This window comes from Juglans microcarpa x Juglans regia, chromosome 5D, assembly GCF_004785595.1.
Source record: "Juglans microcarpa x Juglans regia isolate MS1-56 chromosome 5D, Jm3101_v1.0, whole genome shotgun sequence".
Lineage (NCBI taxonomy): Eukaryota > Viridiplantae > Streptophyta > Magnoliopsida > Fagales > Juglandaceae > Juglans > Juglans microcarpa x Juglans regia.
Window position 1 is genome coordinate 15876801 of NC_054602.1, and position 21249 is coordinate 15898049.

General features: G+C 36.9%; 1 pseudogene; it reads right to left on the reverse strand.

The window, feature by feature from the left end:
- Window positions 1–34: 34 nt before the first annotated feature.
- On the reverse strand, window positions 35–1927 carry LOC121265727 (annotated as a pseudogene).
- Between the last annotated feature and the right edge of the window lie 19322 nt (window positions 1928–21249).

A 21249-nucleotide genomic window follows, 5' to 3' on the forward strand; every position in this document is an offset into this window, starting at 1 on the left:
TAACCAAACATTTGTACCAAATTTGTCTATTTGGAACTAGTAAGGCTATTCTTTAAATTACTCGTCAACAACATCTGGTAGCTATTCCATACGTACATATATTTGGAACAGTTTCAATTTCTATTTTCACAACAGATCATCAACTTTGTTTTTATTTTTGACGGAGAACAATAATATATTCCATTTTTCAGGAAATATTTTTGGCAATCAAACAACTATAGTACATACAAGAAGAAATACTTAAGTGCTGAAGTGCTAGCTAGCTAGGCACCAATACTGTGTGTATATACACACACACTAGCGTCCCTGTGGCAGAGTAGAGATACTTTGTTCATTCCTGAAGAAGTTACCAGGATCAACCTCAGTCTTGATTTTCACCAACCTCTTGAAATTACCCTTGAAATACTTGATTCCATAAACTTTTCCTTTCGAGTAACTGTCCTTTCTGTTGTGGTTGATACCCAGGTCAAGATCTTTGTAGTTGTAAAAGGCCTCTCTTGGATTCTTAGACACATATGGAGTCATGTAAGTGTAAAGCTTTCTTGTTAAATTTGTATAGTAATCTGTCAACTCTTGCCCTTCCTGATTCCAGTTTACTGCATACTGAATCTTTGCCAGATTCCCAGCTCGATGTGGGAATGGAGATTTCTCTGCCGGAATCTCAGCCATTCTTCCACCATAAGGATTAAATGTCAGTATTACGTACTACAGTTCAATCAATCTCTTCCAAATCACATCCAACCCATCCTTCGAAATTGGCTTCTTCACATAGTCTGATTTCCTCTTGAAGTAGGTCAGAGATTGAGGTGTTCGGCTGAGCAAAACATCGTTTGCTGTCCCGAGAGGGAAGTTGGTCCAGAAAAGCACAGATAGAACCCAGCTGGTTTCGTTGCAATCTGATTTTTTCAATCCCAATTCAGGGAACCTCTTTTTCATGACTGAGAGAAGTTTGTCAGTCTCCAAGGAACAAGGCAACGAATGTAGCTCTTCCAGTCTTCTGGCCATCAGTTCCATTTACCACGTCCAGGATAAGCCTGATGAAAAGGTTGTTATCCAGCTTATCTGCAACATGTTGCCACCGATACACAATGTCTGTTGCATTTTGGTCCAAAGTCTTCTCAACCTAGAAAATAGTCACTGTTTTCGGAATGTGAACGATTTTTATTTTGTAAGAAACAACCACTCCAAAGCTAGCTCCTCCACCACCTGTAATGGCCCAAAACAGATCTTCTCCCATAGATTTTCTATCAAGAAGTTTGCCCTTAACGTCGACAATCTAAGTGTCAATAATGTTATCCACTGACAGGCCGTACTTTCTCATCATATTACTATAACCTCCTCCGCTAAAATGCCCACCGACACCGACTATGGGACAAACACCAGCAGGAAAGCCATGGGTTTTACTTTTCTCGTAGATTCTGTAGTAAACTTCGCTGAGAGTTGCCCCTGTCTGGACCCAAGCTGTCTCCCTTTCCATATCAATGTGAATGGAACGAAGATTAAACATGTCGAGGATAAAGAACGGGACCTCGGCAACATAAGAAACACCCTCATAGTCATGGCCTCCACTTCTGATCTTCATTTGCAGGTTGTGCCTGTGAGAACAAACCACGTCTGCTTGAATATGGGACTCATGCAAAGCAGTGAGAATGAGATAAGGTTTTTGGGTTGTGGACGTGTTGAATCGGAGGTTCCGGATGTGAGATTGCAGAACACAAGAGTAGGAGTCATTGCTGGGAGTATAGATAGCCGCAGAGATTGGATGAGAGGGCTGAGAATGGCTCAAAAGGCAGTGAATAAATGAGCCACTGGTGGCTGTAACGGAAGAAATCCATGGGATGGAGAGTAGAAGAAGTGGGAACCATGAAAGCATTGCTGCAGGCAGTTGTACTGATGGTCTGAGCTTTGGTAATCTTTGATTCTGCATTAGTAATTAAGGGTTGGGTTTGAATCGAATCCTAGGATTGGCAATATATATATGATCATGTGCGGCAAAGAAACTCCATAAAAAAAATAAAAATTAAAAAATAAAATTAAAAAATAAAAAAGAAAAAGAAAGAAAGATATGAAGATCATGCAAGGCACATCGTAATTGACCTAGAATATTCAAAGATCGATAAAGAAGTGGGGCCGACACGTGAGCTTGTGATATAGACATTCCAAATCATTCTTGTATATACGTATATGGAAAAATCTAATTGTAAGCGATTCTAGGCACTAATACGTGCACTCATTCAATATGATTGATTAAAAAGTAGATTTTATTGAAAACAGTGTTAATTTGAATTTAGAATATGGAGGCAATAACATTAGTACACAGATTGGTACGTAAACTTGCTTGTACATAACAAAACTCTACGTATATTGCAATTGAAACGTGCGTTTCTTCTGCATAATATTGAATTTCTAGATAATTCCAAATATAATATATCCAGAACTGTAATGTCTTGCAAACGTTACCTGAGAATTGAGAATGGTGCACGTAATTTATCTCTCTTCCATTTCCACCTAAAAAGTAAAATTGTAAACAGATACACGTGTTTTTTACTTTTCATTTTATATTATGAGAATTGTTAGATACAAGTAGTTTGACAAATTAATATTACTTTTCATTTTTAATATGCATTGTTTCATTAAATGAATGCCTTACATTTAATATTGGTATGCGAAATTACTTGCAAGAAGACTTTTTCATTATGAGAATGAGGCGATAAGTAGCACTCAAGGAACTCATGAAGGGAGTGGTGGAGTTGTGGTGATAGTCACTAGATCCAAGTAGTAATTATAATGGTCTAATCGCAAGCTTTCTTGACAAATTAATGATCAAGTGCATGAATAAGACTACTTTTTATGTTTTTTGAATAAATTGTGCATGTCTATTAAAGTTTTTTAATTATTTGAGAAAAATATTTTCTACTGCATATACATATATATATATATATATATATATACAGCCCTTGTACTTCAATGTATATATGATGCGTATGGATCACCTAGAAATTAATAACATCATTGGGATGGAACAACCTATCTGTAATTAAGTGTGAAGATGATACCATCTCTTTTCTATAACTTATATGTGGCTGTCAATGGCTATAAAATTAATTATTAGAACCTATTTTCTTTCTGAAAATGTTATGGAAATGTCCCTAGCATGCAATATCGTTTTCTTTCACTCTGTGTCAAGATCTCTCGCTGTCTCTCTTTATTATGTGTCTCTCAAAATCCCGTAAAGCTTTGGCCCGGGATAAGTTTTTAAGTTATAAGTCTACAAGTCTTTATTAACATTTTTACAAAGAGTAATTGTAGATATAGTTCTAGAGTGTGTAAGCCAGGTGAATTCACTATTAAAAAAATTGATTTTTTCATGTAAGTCCGAGATTTCAGAAAAATATTTTCTACTGCATATTATATAAATATATATATACAGCCCTAGTAGTTTAATGTATATATGATGCATATGGATCACCTAGAAATTAATAACATCATTGGGATGGACCAACACCTATCTGTAATTAAGTGTGGAAATGATACCATCTCTTTTCTATAACTTACATGTGGCTGTCAATGGCTATAAAATTAATTATTAGAACCTATTTTCTTTTTGAAAATGTTATGGACTTGTCCCTAGCATGCAATATCATTTTCTTTCACTCTCTGTGTCAAGATCTCTCGTTGTCTCTCTTTATTATGTCTCTCAAAATCCCGTAAAACTTTGACTCGGGTTAAGTTTTTAAGCTATAAGTCTACAAGTCTTTATTAACATTTCCACAAAGAGTAATTATAGATATGGTTCTAGAGTATGCAAGCAAGCTGGTGAATTCACCATTCAAAAAATTAATTTTTTCATATAAGCTCCAAATTTACCCGCTTTTTTTAAAGGGAGTGCATGGCTTACAAAATCTAATTAGACTGTAAATATAATTTCTCATTCACAAATTCCATTCGCAGCCATGGATAGGCCACATCATTGACTTTGTAAGCCTAGCAATTAAAGGTTCAATAGGTGTTAGAAACTGTTAAGAACAGAAAGTGAAGATGAGAAGAAACTGATTCTGAGAAGAAACTGATTCTCATTGATATGTTTTTTATTACACAATATATATACATATTACAAAAAGCAGAAAAGTAAAAAGAAGCTACTGAAATTTAACTTTTGATTATATACACAACATCAATTCAAAACTTTTGTGGACAGTATGGTAGAGGCAGCTTTATGCATCATATTCCTCATACTTCTTTGTGTGCAACCATGCATTTCCTTAGCTGAGGTTCTTATTTTCTGTGCTATCCTTTTTGCTGCTGCTGCTGCCGTCTTTTTCTTTCCATGTACTGCATCATACTTTATCAGCTTTATGCATGTCTTGAGTGCTGCAATGTATTTCAGGCATGCTTTGGTTGTTGTCATCGTGTAGAACCAGATTGCATTTTACTTTATTACATTGTATTCTATAAGACTCCCCCTCAAGATGGGCATAGATGTTAACAATTCCCATCTTGGATAGTAAGAATTGAAATGTAGAAGTTGATAAGGCCTTAGTGAAAATATCTGCCAACTGAAATTTTGGGGACACATGCATAGGTGTGATAATACCAGCCAAGACCTTTTATCTAACAAAATGACAATCTAGTTCTATATGCTTGGTCCTTTCATGAAAAATTGGATTCTTTGTAATGTGGATGGCTGCTTGGTTATCACATAAGAGGGAAGCAGATTGTCCATGGTCAACATTAAATTCCTTTAGCAAACCGAGAAGCCACATGATCTCCCAACTTGTAGATGCTAGTGCCCTATATTCAACATCAGCTGAAGATCAAGAAACTATTGCTTGCTTCTTAGATTTCCAGCTTATTAGTGAATCTCCAATGAATATACAGAATCCTATGGCAGATCTTCTTGTCATGGGGCAGGCAGCCCAATCTGAATCACTATAGGCCCTTAGATGCAAAGCTGATTTGGATGACAAGAAAATGCCTTGACCTATGGATCCCTTGAGGTACTTGAGAATCCTATAGGCTAAGTGCATATGAGATTGTGAGGGTCGGTCTATGAACTGGCTTAGAACACTTACAACATAGGTGATGTTGGGTCTAGTGATGGTTAAGTAAATTAACCATCCAATGAGTCTTCTATAAGCTGTAGGATCTTGGAGGATTTCTTCTGTGGTGTGACTCAATTTATGGTTCAATTTAATACGTGTTGAAACTGTCTTTGTGCCAAGTAGACCTGACTCTTCTAATATCTCGAGGGTGCGGCGCCCCCGACCCCCATGTACGGAAACATAAAAAATCGAGACACAAGGATCATAACAACACGGTCATGCATCCCAACAATAGTGCCAAGTCTGTGTACATGCAACAGTGTACAATACGCAATGCAGCGGATAATTTAAGTAAGTCAACTAAGTACTAGAATTTTTAATACAAACTAACATAAATAAAATGATTAAAAAGAGTTATACAGTTATCCCAAAATAAAATATAATACAAGTCCAAATATAAAAACGAGTGATCTCATATCACTCCTCGGGCGGAGCCGAATCCTCAAGCTCACCCTCAGCTTCATTTGCATTACCATAAAATGGTATTACAGGTAAGTATAATTCAAACAAACCTCAAGAATAAAAATGCATTAATGCAGCCAACCTACATGCATATGATGAAGTATGCATTATTTTCAAAACAACATTTTTTTCGAAAATGAACATCCGCCGACGCACGCCAAAATCCCATTTGTCCCAAAAATAATAATCTGTCATTTTCCCAGAAAATGACCCACACAAAATCCTTTTATCTAACACATGTTATTTTCCCAGAAAATAGCCCAATAATCCATTTATTCAAGAACTCGCCATTTTTCCAGAAAATGGCCCATTAACCAATTTTACCATATGCATCATGATCTCCCCTAGGGACCATCCGCACACCCTAGCTCCCTTCGCCACACCACAGGTAATGACCGTGCGTGTGACTTCGTAATGAGCGATGCCTAGTTCCACGCCCAGCGCATTCGTAGCCAAGCATCCTTTAGCCCCCCGCTAGAAGAGGGGCCACGGAGTCGGCACGAGAGCGTTACCATCCCGTTCGAACCCGTTGTTGCCCATCGACAACACAGGGGATGTCACTCGGTATATTCCGCTCCCGAGTGACCAGAGGAGCTCCATCGAGATAATGCCCCATCTCGGCTTGGGGTCATGATACGCAAGCACCCAAAAATCCTTTTATCATATGAAAACCCAGTTTTCAATAAACATATGAACATGAATGCAGTTACACGAAAACCCAGTTTTATTTACAAACATGATCATACGTGCAAATATGCAATGTACATGAAACGTCTCAATATCCAACATCCAATAATTCACAACACAGTCCAAAACACGCAAACAACTACATCCTCCATTCCATCCGACCCCCTTACTCCTCAGACTCAGTCCGACATAACCAATCAGTTCATAGTAAAATGAGTTAGTGTAAAAATACATTTAAATCATAAAAGTTCTTTGGAAAAATACTTACAGCGCTTTATTATAATTTTTGAAGGATCAAAGAGGTGCAAGAAGTGGCGGCACAGCAACGTAACAGTGCAAAATGCACTATAGCCGTGGGTCTCAAAATGCAAGATTTCGAACGGGGGCAAACGAAAACTTGAGATTGCTAGAGAAGGGCTTAAGGATGTTGGTGAAGCTAATGGTGGTGGTGGTTGGCCGTGGTGGTGGCGTAGAGGGCGGTTGAAGGCCAAAATGTTCAAAACGGAAATGTTGATGGTGGGGCTTCACCGGTTGCGGATCGGAGCTGGGGATGGGTGGTTTAGGTTGTTAGGAGGTCAAGGAAGATGTGGTGAAGAGATGGTGGCCAGAGGTGGGGCGACGACAGCACTGGAGTAAATGGAGGCTACAACTTTAAGTTGTTTATGGGAGCTCATGGCGGCGCGAGAGGGGCTGAAAATGAAGGGGGGTGGTCGCCGGCTGGTGAGAAAGAGAATGGGAGGGGCGGTGTCGACCACGGCGGCGCATGGTGGCAATGGGTGGTGGACGACGAAATGGACGGGAGGAGGGAGAGGCAGCGCACAAGAGAGAGGAGAAAATGAAATTGGGGGGGGGGGGAAGAAAAGAGGAAGAATAGAAAAGGTGGAAAAGAAAAAAGTGAGGGAAAGAAATGAGGTCCAATCCTCATATCTTGAGTCACAAAAATGATCCAACGAAAATAATTTCAAAACGACAAGTTAAATAAAATAATTTAAACGTAGTGATAAAATAAAATTAAAATAATTAAATCCAACAATAAATTAATTTAAAATAAAGAGAAATTTAAATGCATAACAATAATTAATATTAAGGAAACATATCAAATTAATTTTCACAAATTAAAAATCATAAAAAATAAACCAACTAAAAATCTGATAATTTTAAAACAAGAGAATAAATTTTTGAATTAATAAAAATAATCCTTCAATAAAAATATACTAAAATACGGAATGTTACAAAGGGTGTACCTTTGACAAAGGTTAATTCGAAGTGAGGACCTAGCAACTTTCAATCCTAGGAAATACTTGAGGGGTCCAAGGTCCTTAATTTTGAACTTGCTGTGAAGGTAAGATTTGAGTATATCAACTTCTTCTTGAGAGTCACTTCCAACTATGATGTCATGCACATAGACTAAGAGTGCTATAAATCCATTAGGATGACCTTAGTGAACAAAGAATAGTCAGATTTTAATTGATGAAATCCTATGGCAGTGAGTGAATTTGAAAACTTTGAGAACCATTGCCTAGATGCTTGCTTAAGTCCATAGAGAGATTTATTTAACTTGCATACCAAGTTCTCCCCTCAATCTGCTCACTCTTGATGTGATAGCCTGGAGGTAATTGCATATAGATGTCCCCATCAAGGTCTCCATGGAGAAGGGCATTGTGAACATCCATTTCAGTGATGGACCAGTTTTTAATGGCTGTTATGGCAAGGAAAACTCAAACTGTGGTGAGCTTTGCAAGTGGACTGAAGGTCTCTTGGAAGTCAAACCGTTCTTTTTTAGTGTAGCCTTTGGCCACAAGTCTAGCTTTGTGTCTTTCAAAAGATCCATCTGATTTCAGCTTGGTCTTGTAAACATATCTACAACCAATTGCAATTTTGTTGGGGGGTAAGGTGGTGACAGTCCATGTGTTGTTTTCTTCTAGAGCATGAAGTTCAGCTTTCATGGCATCTTGCCAAAGCTTAAACCTGACAGCTTCATTATAGGACTGAGGTTCATCAAGTAATGAAAGGGAAACAGAAAATGATTAATGAGAGGGAGAGAGATTTTTGTAAGTTATGTAATCATGAAGGGGGTGATTTGTCGAGGAGGAAAGGAAGGGTTGAGAGGCTGCAAGCTGGCAATGATATTGATGAAGATAAGCAGGTTGGTTCCTATTTCTAGTAGACCTTCGAAGAGGGAAAGGGTCAGGATGAGATGAGGGGGCAGGTGAAGGAAAAGTGGAGGGGTCAGCTGGGGAAAAAGGTTCTTCATCAGCTAGTGAAGAAGGTTTTGATGAAAAAGTAAGGGTGTAAATTTAAATCGATAAACCGAAAAATTGGCCCGGATCAGACCGGTTGGTCTGGTTTTGAACTGGTCCGGTCCGGAACCGGTTCCTATATTATGAAAACCGGTCGAATCCGGTCTGGTTTTGATTCCGTAGTTTCCGGGACCGGACCGGACCGAACCGGACCGGTTGGAAAAAATATATATATGAAAATTAATTTTATATATTATACAAAATATTTATATATATAAGTTTTGTATATAATATATAATTATATATTAAATTTTTATATATAATATATAATTATATATCACATATGAAATAATTTCATATTAAAATTTATAAATTATAACATAAAATGTTAATCTTAAATATGAACATTTGTAATTTGTTTGATTATATGTTATTAATATAATTGTATATAAGATAATGTTATTGTAATTTATAAAATAAAATTTTAATCTAAAGATGAAAATTTAATTGATCATATGCTTTAAACATAATATATATATTAAATTATTAATAACATTTTATCATAAAAAGTAATACTTTATTATATTTTAAAAAAATCGTAAAACCGGACTGGAAACCGATAAAACCGGAGGTACCGGTTTATGAGAGTAACCAGAGCGTAATCAATTTTGAAAAATACAAAACCGGTACATACCGGTTCGGTCCTAGATTTTGTCCGAAACCGGACCGGTTACAACCCTATGAAGAAGGTTCTTCATCATTGTGTGATTGAGTGAGGGTTTGAGAAGTTTAGGGAAAGGAGAAGATGTCATCTGGTGGTGCTGGAGGAAGGACACGGTTAATGGGGAAGGAAGGCAGGTCATTGTTTGAAGGGGAACCAGATTTGAAGGAGAAAATGGTTTCATGAAAAATGACATTTCGAGAGATAAAGGTAGAGTGAGATTCAATGTCATACAACTTATAACCTTTGACATTAGCAGGATATCCTATGAAAATGCAAGGTTTAGCTCTATGTTCAAATTTGGTTCTGTTTTGTTTGAGAGTGCTAGCATAAGAGAGACAGCCAAATAGCCTAAAGTGAGAATATGAAGGTGGTGATGAGAAAAGCATCTCATATGGGGATTTGTTGGAGAGGAGAGGTGTGGAGATTCTGTTAATGATATAGGCTACCATTAAGATAGCATCTCCCCAAAATTGGATTGGCAATGATGCTTGAAAAAGAAGGGCTCGGGCAACATTCAAGAGATGTTGGTGTTTTCTCTCAACAACATCATTTTGTTGAGCGGTATATACACATGATGTTTGATGAATGATGCCATATTTTTTGTAAAAATCAGTCTTACAAATTCGAGTCCATTAGTCTCATTACGAAAACCAAAGTAACTCTAGAATAATCATCCACAATTGTTAAAAAATAATGAAATCCTTGAAGGGAAGCATGGGAGTATGGACCCCATATATCACAATGGATTAACTCAAAAGGAAATCAGCTACTAGAAACACTTGAAAGGAATGAAAGTTGTTTCTGTTTAGCCAAATGACAAACTGTACAATGAGATTTTTCTTTGAACTTTACATTAGGTACATTAGAATGAATTGAATTCATTCTTTGAGAGGATAAATGTCCTAATCTGCAGTGCCATAAGTCAAAATCTTGATGTACAGTAGCTTGGTTGACTCGAGTTAGACTAGATGGGCTTGAAGATGGAATATTGGTGTTGTTTGGTGGTGAAGACAATAGGTAATAGAGACTAGCATGGACTTTAGCAAGTCCAATCGTCATCCATGAAGAGAAGACCTGAATGAAACAAAGATTATTTAAGAAAAATAGACAAGTGTCTGGCCTTTGAGTGAGTTTACTGACTGAGATGAGATTGAAAGTAAATGAGGGAACACATAGGACATCAGTAAGAAGGAAAGAGTCTGAAAGTTTAACAGTGCCTATGTGTGTGACTTGAGCTTTTGTACCATTTAGAAGTTGTACAAAAGCTTGAATGCAGCAGGAAGAATTAGTAAAAAATGAGGTGGAGCACACCATGTGATCAGTGGCTCCTGTGTCCATGATCCATGGTGTGTGATGAAATGTATCATGCTAATCTTGTGAAAGAGCAGTGAATTTATCATGACTTGTGACATTGGAAAGAGAGGGGTTATGAGAGATGCTAAAACTGGAAAAATAATGATGATTACCTGCTAGATTGGAGTGAGATGTTGTTGAAGGGGCAGGTTCTGAAATAATTGGTGAGGGATGCACAGGTGGTGGCATGAGAAGTTTACTGTGTCTTGAGGTCAGCTGAGGGAATTGAGCATTGACAAGAGCCACGAGGTGTTGTGCTTGTGCTTGAGAGAGGTTTAACTGAGAGGTACTTGGTGTAGGAGATGCATGGCTTGCAGCAACAGTTTGATCCATGGTGGAACCATCAAGAACCACCTAGTTTGCAGAGTGAGCAGCAGGTTTTCCAAAACCATTTCCAAACTTGGATTTGGTGAATTTGAAAGTGGGTGGAAACCCTATTTGTTTGTAGCATTTCTCCTTTGTGTGTCCCATCTTCCCACAATGTCCACAAACCAAATCTGTTTTTTCCTTTTCCTTTGAGAAATTTTGATAAGCAAGTAAGGTAGATGGTTCTGTGGTAGGAACAACTATGTTTCTTGCTTGCCTTTACCTCTCTTCTTGTACAATAAGTGAGAAGGTCTTATATAGAGAAGGCAAGGGGCTCAACAAGATAATTTGCCCTCTAACAGCATCATAGCTATCATTTAAACCCATTAAAAATTTGAAAACATAGTCCCTCTGCTGAACTTCACCAACATTCCTTAAAGCATCACACGTACATAAACCACAAGAGCAACAAGAAAGTGGTCTATAGCTATGCAGTTCTTCCCAAATGGCATTAAGTTGGGTGAAGTAGTCACTTACAGAAAGATGCCCTTAAACTATGCCACTGAGTTTGTGTTGCAGGTGATATATCCTAGCTTCATCAAGCTGTGCAAAGCACTCCTTGAGTTTATCCCATACTTGTTTAGCTAAAGTCATGAAGAACACAATAGAGGCTATGTCCTTGGAAACTGAATTTAAAATCCAAGCAAGTAGGATGTTGTTGCATCGTAACCAAGATACATAAGAAGGATCTACAAGGTCAGGAGAGGGGATGGTGCCATCCAAGAATCCTGACTTATTCTTGATTGAAATGGAAAGAAGAAAAGATCTGCTCTAAGAAATGTAGTTGGAGCCAGTCAAGGGTAGTGAAACAATGACAGTATTTGCATTGTCACTGTGATGCAAGAAAAAGGGGCTATTTGGATCTTCTGTAGGAGAAGAAGAAGAGGAAGATGAGGAGGCCATAGGTTCAATGAAAGATGATTAAAAACGAGAAGATATTGCAGGAAATTGTTCCTGCTCTGATACCATGTTAGAAACTATTAAGAACAGAAAGTGAAGATGAGAAGAATCTGATTATGAGAAGAAACTGATTCTCATTGATATGTTTTTTATTACACAAGGGTCACATATATATAGACATTACAAAAAGCAGAAAAGTAAAAAGAAGCTACTGAAATTTAACTTTTGATTATGTACACAACATCAATTCAGAACTTTTGTGGACAGTATGGTAGAGGCAGCTTTATGCATCGTGTTCCTCATACTTCTTTGTGTGCAAACATGCATTTCCTTAGCTGAGGTTCTTCTTTTCTGTGCTATCCTTTTTGTTGCTGCTACTGTCTTTTTCTTTCCATGTACTGCAGCATACTTTATCAGCTTTATGCATGTCTTGAGTGCTGCAATGTATTTTAGGCATGCTTTGTTTGTTGTCCTCGTATAGAACTAGATTGTATTTTACTTTATTACATTGTATTCTGTAAGAATAGGTCCATCCACTACAACAGAAAAGATTTTTGGAATGAAAATCTTCATCCCAAAAAATAGCATTTTCTTTCCAAAAAAATTTTTAGGATGAAAAAAGTTTGTCTCAAGGTTGTTCTAATATCGCTGCCCCATAAGATTTTTTGGAACAAGAAATAGAATTTCATCCCAAAAAATACTTTTGAAATGTACGAAACCGTTCGATGGTATTTGAACATAAAGCTAATATTGGGATCAATAGTTTTCGTCCTAGATTCACATTCGAATAGTAAACTGATCTCGTTCAATAGTCAAAGTATGTTCGAATGCATTTCATTGAGTAGTTGATCGAATTTTAATGCGTACGTACGTATTAATAGGGAGACACGTTCGAATGCTAAATTGAGTATTCGAATGGAAATGTAATGTACGATGTTGTAAGAAACCAATCGAACAGTGATCCCGTTCGAATATAACGTTAATTACGTTGTAGGTTGTATCCCTGTTCGGATGGTATGGATGCGTTCGAATGCCAAGTTTGTACAATATACATTGAATGTTCTATGTGCTCGTTCAAATGGTTAATAATATATGTACGAACGCTTTTAGGATGTTCGAAGAATATGTGTGTGTGTGTCTTGGAATCGATACCCTACAATACAGTTTGTGTACGGAATGAATTTATGAATTATGAATATTATTTAGTGACAATTTTGACATTTAGTTAGATGCATCAAGTGGCTGGTTTTGATATCAAGGTGCTCACAATGTGCCTAATTAACTACATACATAGATCTCGTTGGAGTTGTAACCCCCACTTCTCTCTCTCTCTCTCTCTCTCTCTCTTCTCAATCTGAAACTTCTCCCTCTCCACACACGCCGATTCTCTCTTGTTTTTCTCTCTCTTCTAGCTCCAAATCTCCTAAATCCATGGTAACTATAACATAATATTTCCAACCCGTTATGAGAAAAAAAACTCCATAATAGAAACTTTGTATTAGGAATCTCCCTCTCTTCATGCCAATTTAATTAGTGAAGACCAGTGATCTACAAAAAATTTCAACCGTTTTTATCTCGGATTTAATAATAATTTATCTAAACTGACATGTGATAATCTTGATTTGTGATCAAATTACTTACCTCACTCACTGCTTTCTAAATCTCATTTGGTAGTTTGTCACGGCCTATGCAAAATATTAAATGTCACTAAATTTGTCTAGGAAACATGTCCTAATATCACACTTAATTAAATTCATGTTGTAGAAAATAATAAAATAATATTTTGTTTAATACAGAAATCAATGAACGTGGATTTTAAATACTAATAATATATTTTCACTTTCAAATTATAATTAAGTTAAATACTTGGGCTATATTCAATGCTAAAAGGATAAGCCGTGAAAATCTCATCTCTTAAAATAGGTTTACTTTCTTATAATTAAAATAATTATTCAATTCTACCAGAAGTCTAATAAATAATAATATCATTTAAGTATGCTTAACATATTTCTTTATTTTCTATTTATAACTATAATAGAATAATTTTATTAAAGCTAACAAAATGACAACAAAAATTCATTTCGATAATTGGCTTAATTATAATTCAAATTCAAACCCTGGCAAAACTGTGGCGACCCCAAACTCCATGTATAGAAATTCGGGAATCGAGACGCCTGGATGATAACAATATGGTTACGCATCCCAACAATAGTGCCAAGTGTGTGTACATGTAACAGTATACAATAAACAACGCAACAGATAATTTAAATAAGTCAACTAAATATCAGAATTTTTAATATAAATTTACATAAGTAAAATGTTTAAAGAGAGTTATATAGTTATCCCAAAATAAAATATAATACAAGTCCATATACAATTACGAGTGATCCCATATCACTCCTCGGGCGAAGCCGAATCCTCAGGCTCACCCTCCGTATCATCTGCATCAAAATTTACGTCATCATAAAATAGTACCGCAGGTAAGTATAATCCAAAGAACCCTCGAGAATAAAAATCCATTAATGTAACCAATAATTATGCATGCATATGATGAAATATGCATTATGTCTAAAATATCATTTTTCCCGAAAATGAATATTTTCCAACGCATGCCAAAAATCTCATTTGCCCCAACATATTTCCATAAAAACATTTCATGCAATTTTCCCTGAAAATGGCACAAAATAAAATCCACCATTTTCCCAGAAAATGGTTCACATAAAATCATTTTATCCAACATACGCTATTTTTTCAGAAAATAGCCCAATAATCCATTTTTACCGTATGCACCATGATCTCCCCAAGGGATCATCCGCACTCCCTAGCTCCCATCGTCACACCACGGGAAACAACCGTGCGAGTGACATCGTAACGAGCAATGCCCAGTTCTGCGCCCAGCACGTTTTTGGCCAAGCATCCTCTAAACCCCGCCAGCAGAGGGGCCACGGAGTCGGCACAGCGTAACCATCTTGTCTGATCCAGTTGTCGCCCAGCGACAACCAAGGGGACATCACTCAGTATATTCCACTCCCGAGTGACCAAAAGAACTCCACCGATTGCTACATCCTCTTGGTCTAAAGTTCTCCAAGATGTGAAAGACCACATAAAAAACCGTTGTTTGGTAATAACCTACATCTCAAGCAACTAAGTATATAATATGTTACTTTCAAGTTATTTTGTAGTTATAGCAATTGTTTATAATTTTTGAAATGATGAGTTCGAGCATAATTTTGGCGAAAGAGAGAATCGATTAACAGTTGAGCAACTGATGTCCAATGCATTTCGGAGGTACAAAGGTCAATGCCATGCACATTATAAGAAGTTCAGTACTACAATAGAGGCGCGTCAAAATCCATTCCAAAATATTCCACTAAACGAACGGAGAAAGTTTGTGATATGTTTGAAGACCCTGCTTATTAGGTAATATCGCTGCTATCTTTTTTTAATAATATATCACAGATGTATTAAACATATAGACTAATATTTTTTTCTTTTAGCAACAGAGTACTACGAATAAAGCAAATAGATCAAATTTAAAGATAAACCATCATGCAGGTTCTCGATTTTTTCATTGTTTGTCTAACAAAATGGTAAGTTATTTTACTGCCCGTTAATTATTAACATATAATACACATTTTCTGATATACGTTCTAATATAGATTTTCCTTTTACACAAAGAAGAAAGTCTTGCTGACTATCATTTGACCCAATTATATGCTAAAACACATAAAAATCATGACGGTGTTTGGGCCAGTCCCGAAACAGAGGCAAATTATGTAAGTTTAAGTTTTTTTAATTTCAATGTCACATAATATTTTTGTTACTTATACTAACTTTAATGTTTTTGTTTTTGTAGGACAAGATGATATCTCTTAAGGAAACTGTTGCGGATCCATCTGATGCATCATCTGTCAACGATGCTCAGATCCTTTCTCAAGTTCTTGGATCACGTTCTGGATATTTGAGGGGTTTAGGACGTTGCGTAAAACCATTCTCATCATCATCATCATCCTATTCTTGAGCTAAATCGAATAACGACAAGACTAACGAACGGTTTCGACTGGATTCGCCCAATTTCATCTTTAAAAATGATTTTTTGAGACAAATTTTGATTTTCGTCTCTAAAAACTTTTTGAAACGGTCTTTCCGAGACAAATTTGAGACGAAATTTTTTCATCTCTAAATATATTTTGGGACAAAAATTGTGTTTTTTCAGACAATTTTTTGTCTCAAAAAACACAATCTCTTGTAGTGATTATTGTCCTTTCTCTTGGCATTGTCAAGTGATAGTCTATTATGTTGCTATTATGTTGTAACCATTTAATGATATTACTTAGAGAATACACTTTATCCGAATATCTTCAATTATTGATACATATAATAATAATAATAATAATAATAATAATAATAATATATAATAATTAACATGTGACAATGTAGATGGATATGTAGTACTGATAATACTGAAATATTTTAATATCATCCTTATAATAATTGGGGAGAAATGTTACATAATGTTTAAAGAGATTTCTTAAACATAAATTTATAAACTGAAATGGTCGGATGAATATTTACTTTACAATAAAAAAATCTTATAATTAAGCATTAAATTAAACTACGATAGTTTATAAGTTTGTTTTTACAAAATTTCTTTATAGACAAAATATTTTCCAACTATGAATTTGACTTTAATGTATGAAGAGATCATTAATATTGTCGTCACCGACAACTTCATCATGAAGACATATACAAGAAAGAAATATTAAAATAGAGGCTGGCAAGGATAAATTATCGGCCTTTGTGTATTGTATAGGTATAGATTTACAATGAACAAACTGATATGTACAATCTCCTAAAATATAGGAGATAAGGATAACCATACATATACATAGGATTAAGCCAACTACAACTCTATCCTGATAAGCACCTAACTCGTCGACTCATCCTCATGTCTGTTGGAAGAAATAACTGATGATTTATCTTAACAATACATACATACATACATGCATACACGCGTACAATATATATATATATATATATATATATATATATATATATATATATATATATATATAGTTGTAGCTCTTTAATTTTGAGTAATCTTGTGCCAATTTCACTCTTATCCCAATGAATAGCCGGAGTATTAATATTAAGAAATATTAAGGAAGACGTTAAGAAATATATGATCTAGCCACTAGACTTTTCATTCTAATTAAGAGATTTGAATTCTAAGGAAAAGAATATTTACTACTTAAAAGTATGATCTACGTACACTCTCTCTTTATTATTCTCTCGAGTTTATCCCTTGAATGCGAGCACTCATTTAAAACAATATCTATAAACGCACTCTTATATATCTCTTTAAGCTAAGTGGTGTGATGTTGTCTGTAATTAATCCTTGAATATTTTTCTTATATAAAAAAAAGCTGATTAAAAGATTGTAAATAATATTACATGAACATAACAAGATAAAGTAAGATCGATCATGAGACATTGAGAATATTGTTGTAGAGTCATGTAGTACTATATCACATTTTCCAAATCTAAAATAGCCAAATCTCATCATCCTAAATAGCTATATGACTGGCCGGCCGTAGACATTATATATATATATATATATATATATATATATTTATATAAAGCCAATTTAAATTTAATTAGTGTACGGTTCAAAAAATAACATGCATGAGATCGACATCATCGAACGGTAATTTGGAATAGTGCGAGAAGACATCCAAACAACAATGTAGAATGGTTTATACGGAGATTGAATATTAATATTGAACAGTCACTACAAGAAATTAAGCTTTGTCCAGCAATTTTAGGATCGCTGCAAAAAAAATCACCGTAAAAAGGACTTTCTGCGATGATTTTTTGTACTTTTTGCGGCGATTTATGTTGTTGCAATAAAATATTATAACTGTAGCGGCTTTTTATTTGCGGCGATTTTAAATTCACTGCAATAGATACTTTTCCTAGCGAATAGTGCCGTTGTAAAAGTCATTTTCTTATTAGCGGCGAATCAGTAATGCCGAAAAAACTAATAAAATTAAATCCCGCACGTTTTCCCCTCATTCCTCTAATTCCCTCCAGCCGCTCCTCCCCCCTCCCGTCTCTTCCCAATCCTCTTCTCCCTTGATCCCCACTCTTCATGCCTCCACATAGCAGCCACTACACGACACCGTTGACCCACCCTCACCGTCCACCTCCACCATCGCCGGCCAGCCCAACCAAGCTCCTCCCTCGCAGTTTCTCTCTCCTGTAGTTCTCCCTCACTCTTCACGATCGAAGTCCTTTCTCCCTCGGGTTCCCAGTGCCACCGCGTCCTCAGCCACCACACCACTTCCATATACCATCATAGCTATCCCCCAATGGTTCCCAACCCTCCACCGAAGCTTTCCCTCTCTCTCACCGTTGATCTGCTCTCCTCCTCACAGATCTCACTCAAAGCTCCTCGTAAAAGTCCTACGCTGCCTTCCTCGACAGCGCAGGAATGCCGCAAGTCAACCCTCCACACGGTCGCATGGCCACCCCCATGCTCCACTACCTCCCTTTCAATGCCGGTAGCCAACCTAGAACAGAGCACTGTTTTTGTTTACCGGCATATAGGAAAGTAGCTTTAATCTTCAATTAAGCAAAACTCTTAATTGGTTTGGAGAAATTCTTAATTGTTTACAGAGTTTGTATCTCCCATTTTACTCGAGTTGGTGATAGTAAGTGATGACTGATATTGACCTGGAAACAGGCTTGGCTATTATTTCCTTAGTTTTTAGGATGTCTGAGATGTTTTCCATGCACAAAGAGTTTCTTCTTAACTATATTAACCTTGTTGCTATAGTTGTTTCCTCTAGTTCCTCATGTTGGATTTTATTACAAAGAGTGCTCCAACTATCCTTCAAAGGCTCACCATTTGAAGAGCCACTTTTTGAATTTAATTACTGCCTTGGCTCTAGACGGTGACGATACCCAAGAAACTGGCTTTGCTGCAAAAAGTAAGGAAGATGGTTTGCGATGCCTTGCATTTTGTTGTTGCATTTGATAATTTTAAGTGGTATCTATTCTGAAAGTATAGCTGAAGTTGTTTGTCTGGATCATTTTTTGCTAAAAACACTTGAAAAAGTGCACTTATAAACAGAGAGAAGCTTGTACTGGGATGATTTAGTTTAATAAAAAGTAAAATATATTAAGTCATCATATCACTCAATGGAAATATATTCTTCTTCTTGGGTTTGACATGGGTCAACATGCTTGCACAACAAGTGATTGTCATTATGTATGCTAGAAATACTATGAGTTATCGCATCATATGCATCTTTTTAATCAGGTAAAGATATATTCAAGAAATCCTACAAACCATAGGGAGGGGTTGGGTGGGATTGGTAAGCAATTGCACTAGTTTTTATCGAGAGTCTTTTTATGCAACACATGGATTCATCCCCTCCTCCATTTAATCACTATATGTATTAATTTTGATTGGTTGGCTGGTTGTAAAAATTGATTTTTAATACTAATGGATCAAAAAATTGTACAAAACAATTCCCATTATTTTTCCAAAAATAATGTTGAGTTATTTCACTAATATGATTTGATTGTTCTGGAATTTCAATATATTCATAATCTTGTATATAATCATCAGCTACGTTGTATGAAATTTCAATATCTTCATAATCTTGTATATAATTATCAGCTTATGTGATACTTGGATAAAAAATTATCTCTGTATTTGCTAGGCAGCTGCTCAAGGATAATTCTGGACATCGTGCTTTTCAGAGAGATGATTAGGTACTTTTCTTTGAATCATTTGCTTTGGCGATATTGTAACACCCCGTATTTTAGTGTATTTTTACTGAAGGAATTATTTTTATGTAATTAAAATAATTTCTCTTATTTTAAATTGGTTGGATTTTTAGTGAGTTTATTTCTATGATTTTAATTGGTGGAAATTAATTTTTATGTGCTTTCTTAATATTTATTTATTGTTGTGCATTTAAATTGTTTTTCATATTTAATTAATTACCGTGGGATTTAATTATTTCAATTTGACTTTACCATTACGTTTAAATTATTTCATTTAACTTGTGGTTTTAAAATCGTTTCCGTTGGATCATTTTCGTGACCCAAGTTATGAGGATTGGACCTCATTTCTTTTCCCTCTATTTTTTCTTTTCCTTTTCTTTTTCTTCTCCCGGTTTCCTCCCCGGGGTGCGCGAGTTCTCTCTCTCTCTCTCTCGCCGTGCGTGGCTTCCTCCCCAGCCCGCCGCCGTGCGCCGGCGGTGGTCGACACCGCCCGGCTCCACCGCTCCCCCTGCCGCCGGCGATCACCTCCCTCCATTTCCAACTCCTCCATCGTCGCCGTTAACCACCACGAACCCATTGAAGCCGCGGCGTTCCATGCACCACTGCGCCGCCGTCGCGCCACCTCCGGCCACCATCTTCCTACCACTTCATCCCCGGCCTCTTGGCAACCCATTGGACCCAACCCCAGCTCCGATCCGTCACCGGTGAAGCCCACCAAGTCCATCTCCGATTTGTACTTTTTTGGCCTAAAACCACCCTTGCGCCGCCACCCACGGCAAACCACCACCACCACTAGCTTCACCGACCTCCCTAGGCCCTACCCTATCAATCTTGGGTCTTCGTTTGTCCTCGTTGAAAAGTTGGTATTTGTGACCCACGGCCACAGTGTATTTTACACTGTGGTGTTGCTCAAACGTCGCCTTTTTCAACTTCGCGATCCTCGGAAAATTATTATATTGCACTGTAAGTATTTCTCCAAAGAACTTTCGTAATTTAAATGTATTTTTGCACTAACCCATTTCACTGTGTTTTTGGCATGCCGGACTGAGTCCGAGGAGTTCGGGGTCGGATGGATTTGTGATTGGAGTTGTTTGGTTGGATTTGATTGGATTGGTATTTGTTGGTTTGGATATTGTGTTGGTACATGTGCATTTCATCATTTCATGCATGATCATGTTTGTAAAAGAAAACTGGGTTTTCGTGTATTGCATTCATGTTCATGTACTTTGAAAAGCTATGATTTTATGTGTTAATATTTTTGGTGCGTGTGTTTCACGACCCCAAGCCGAGATGGGGCATTAACTCGGTGGAGCTCCTCTGGTTACTCGGGAGCGGAATATACTGAGTAACGTCCCCTGGGTTGTCGCCGGGCGACAATGGGATCGGACGAGATGGTCTCGTGCCGACTCCATGGTCCTTCTGCTGGCGGGGACTAGAGGATGTCTGGCCACGTACGCGCTGGGCGCGGAACTGGGCATCGCTCGTTGCGTAGTGTGAGTGCTTGGCCACGTACGCGCTGGGCGCGGAACTGAGCACCGCTGCGAAGCAAGGACGTGCGGATGGTCCATAGGGGAGACCATGGTGCATATGGAAATAATGCATGGTGCATTTGGGATTA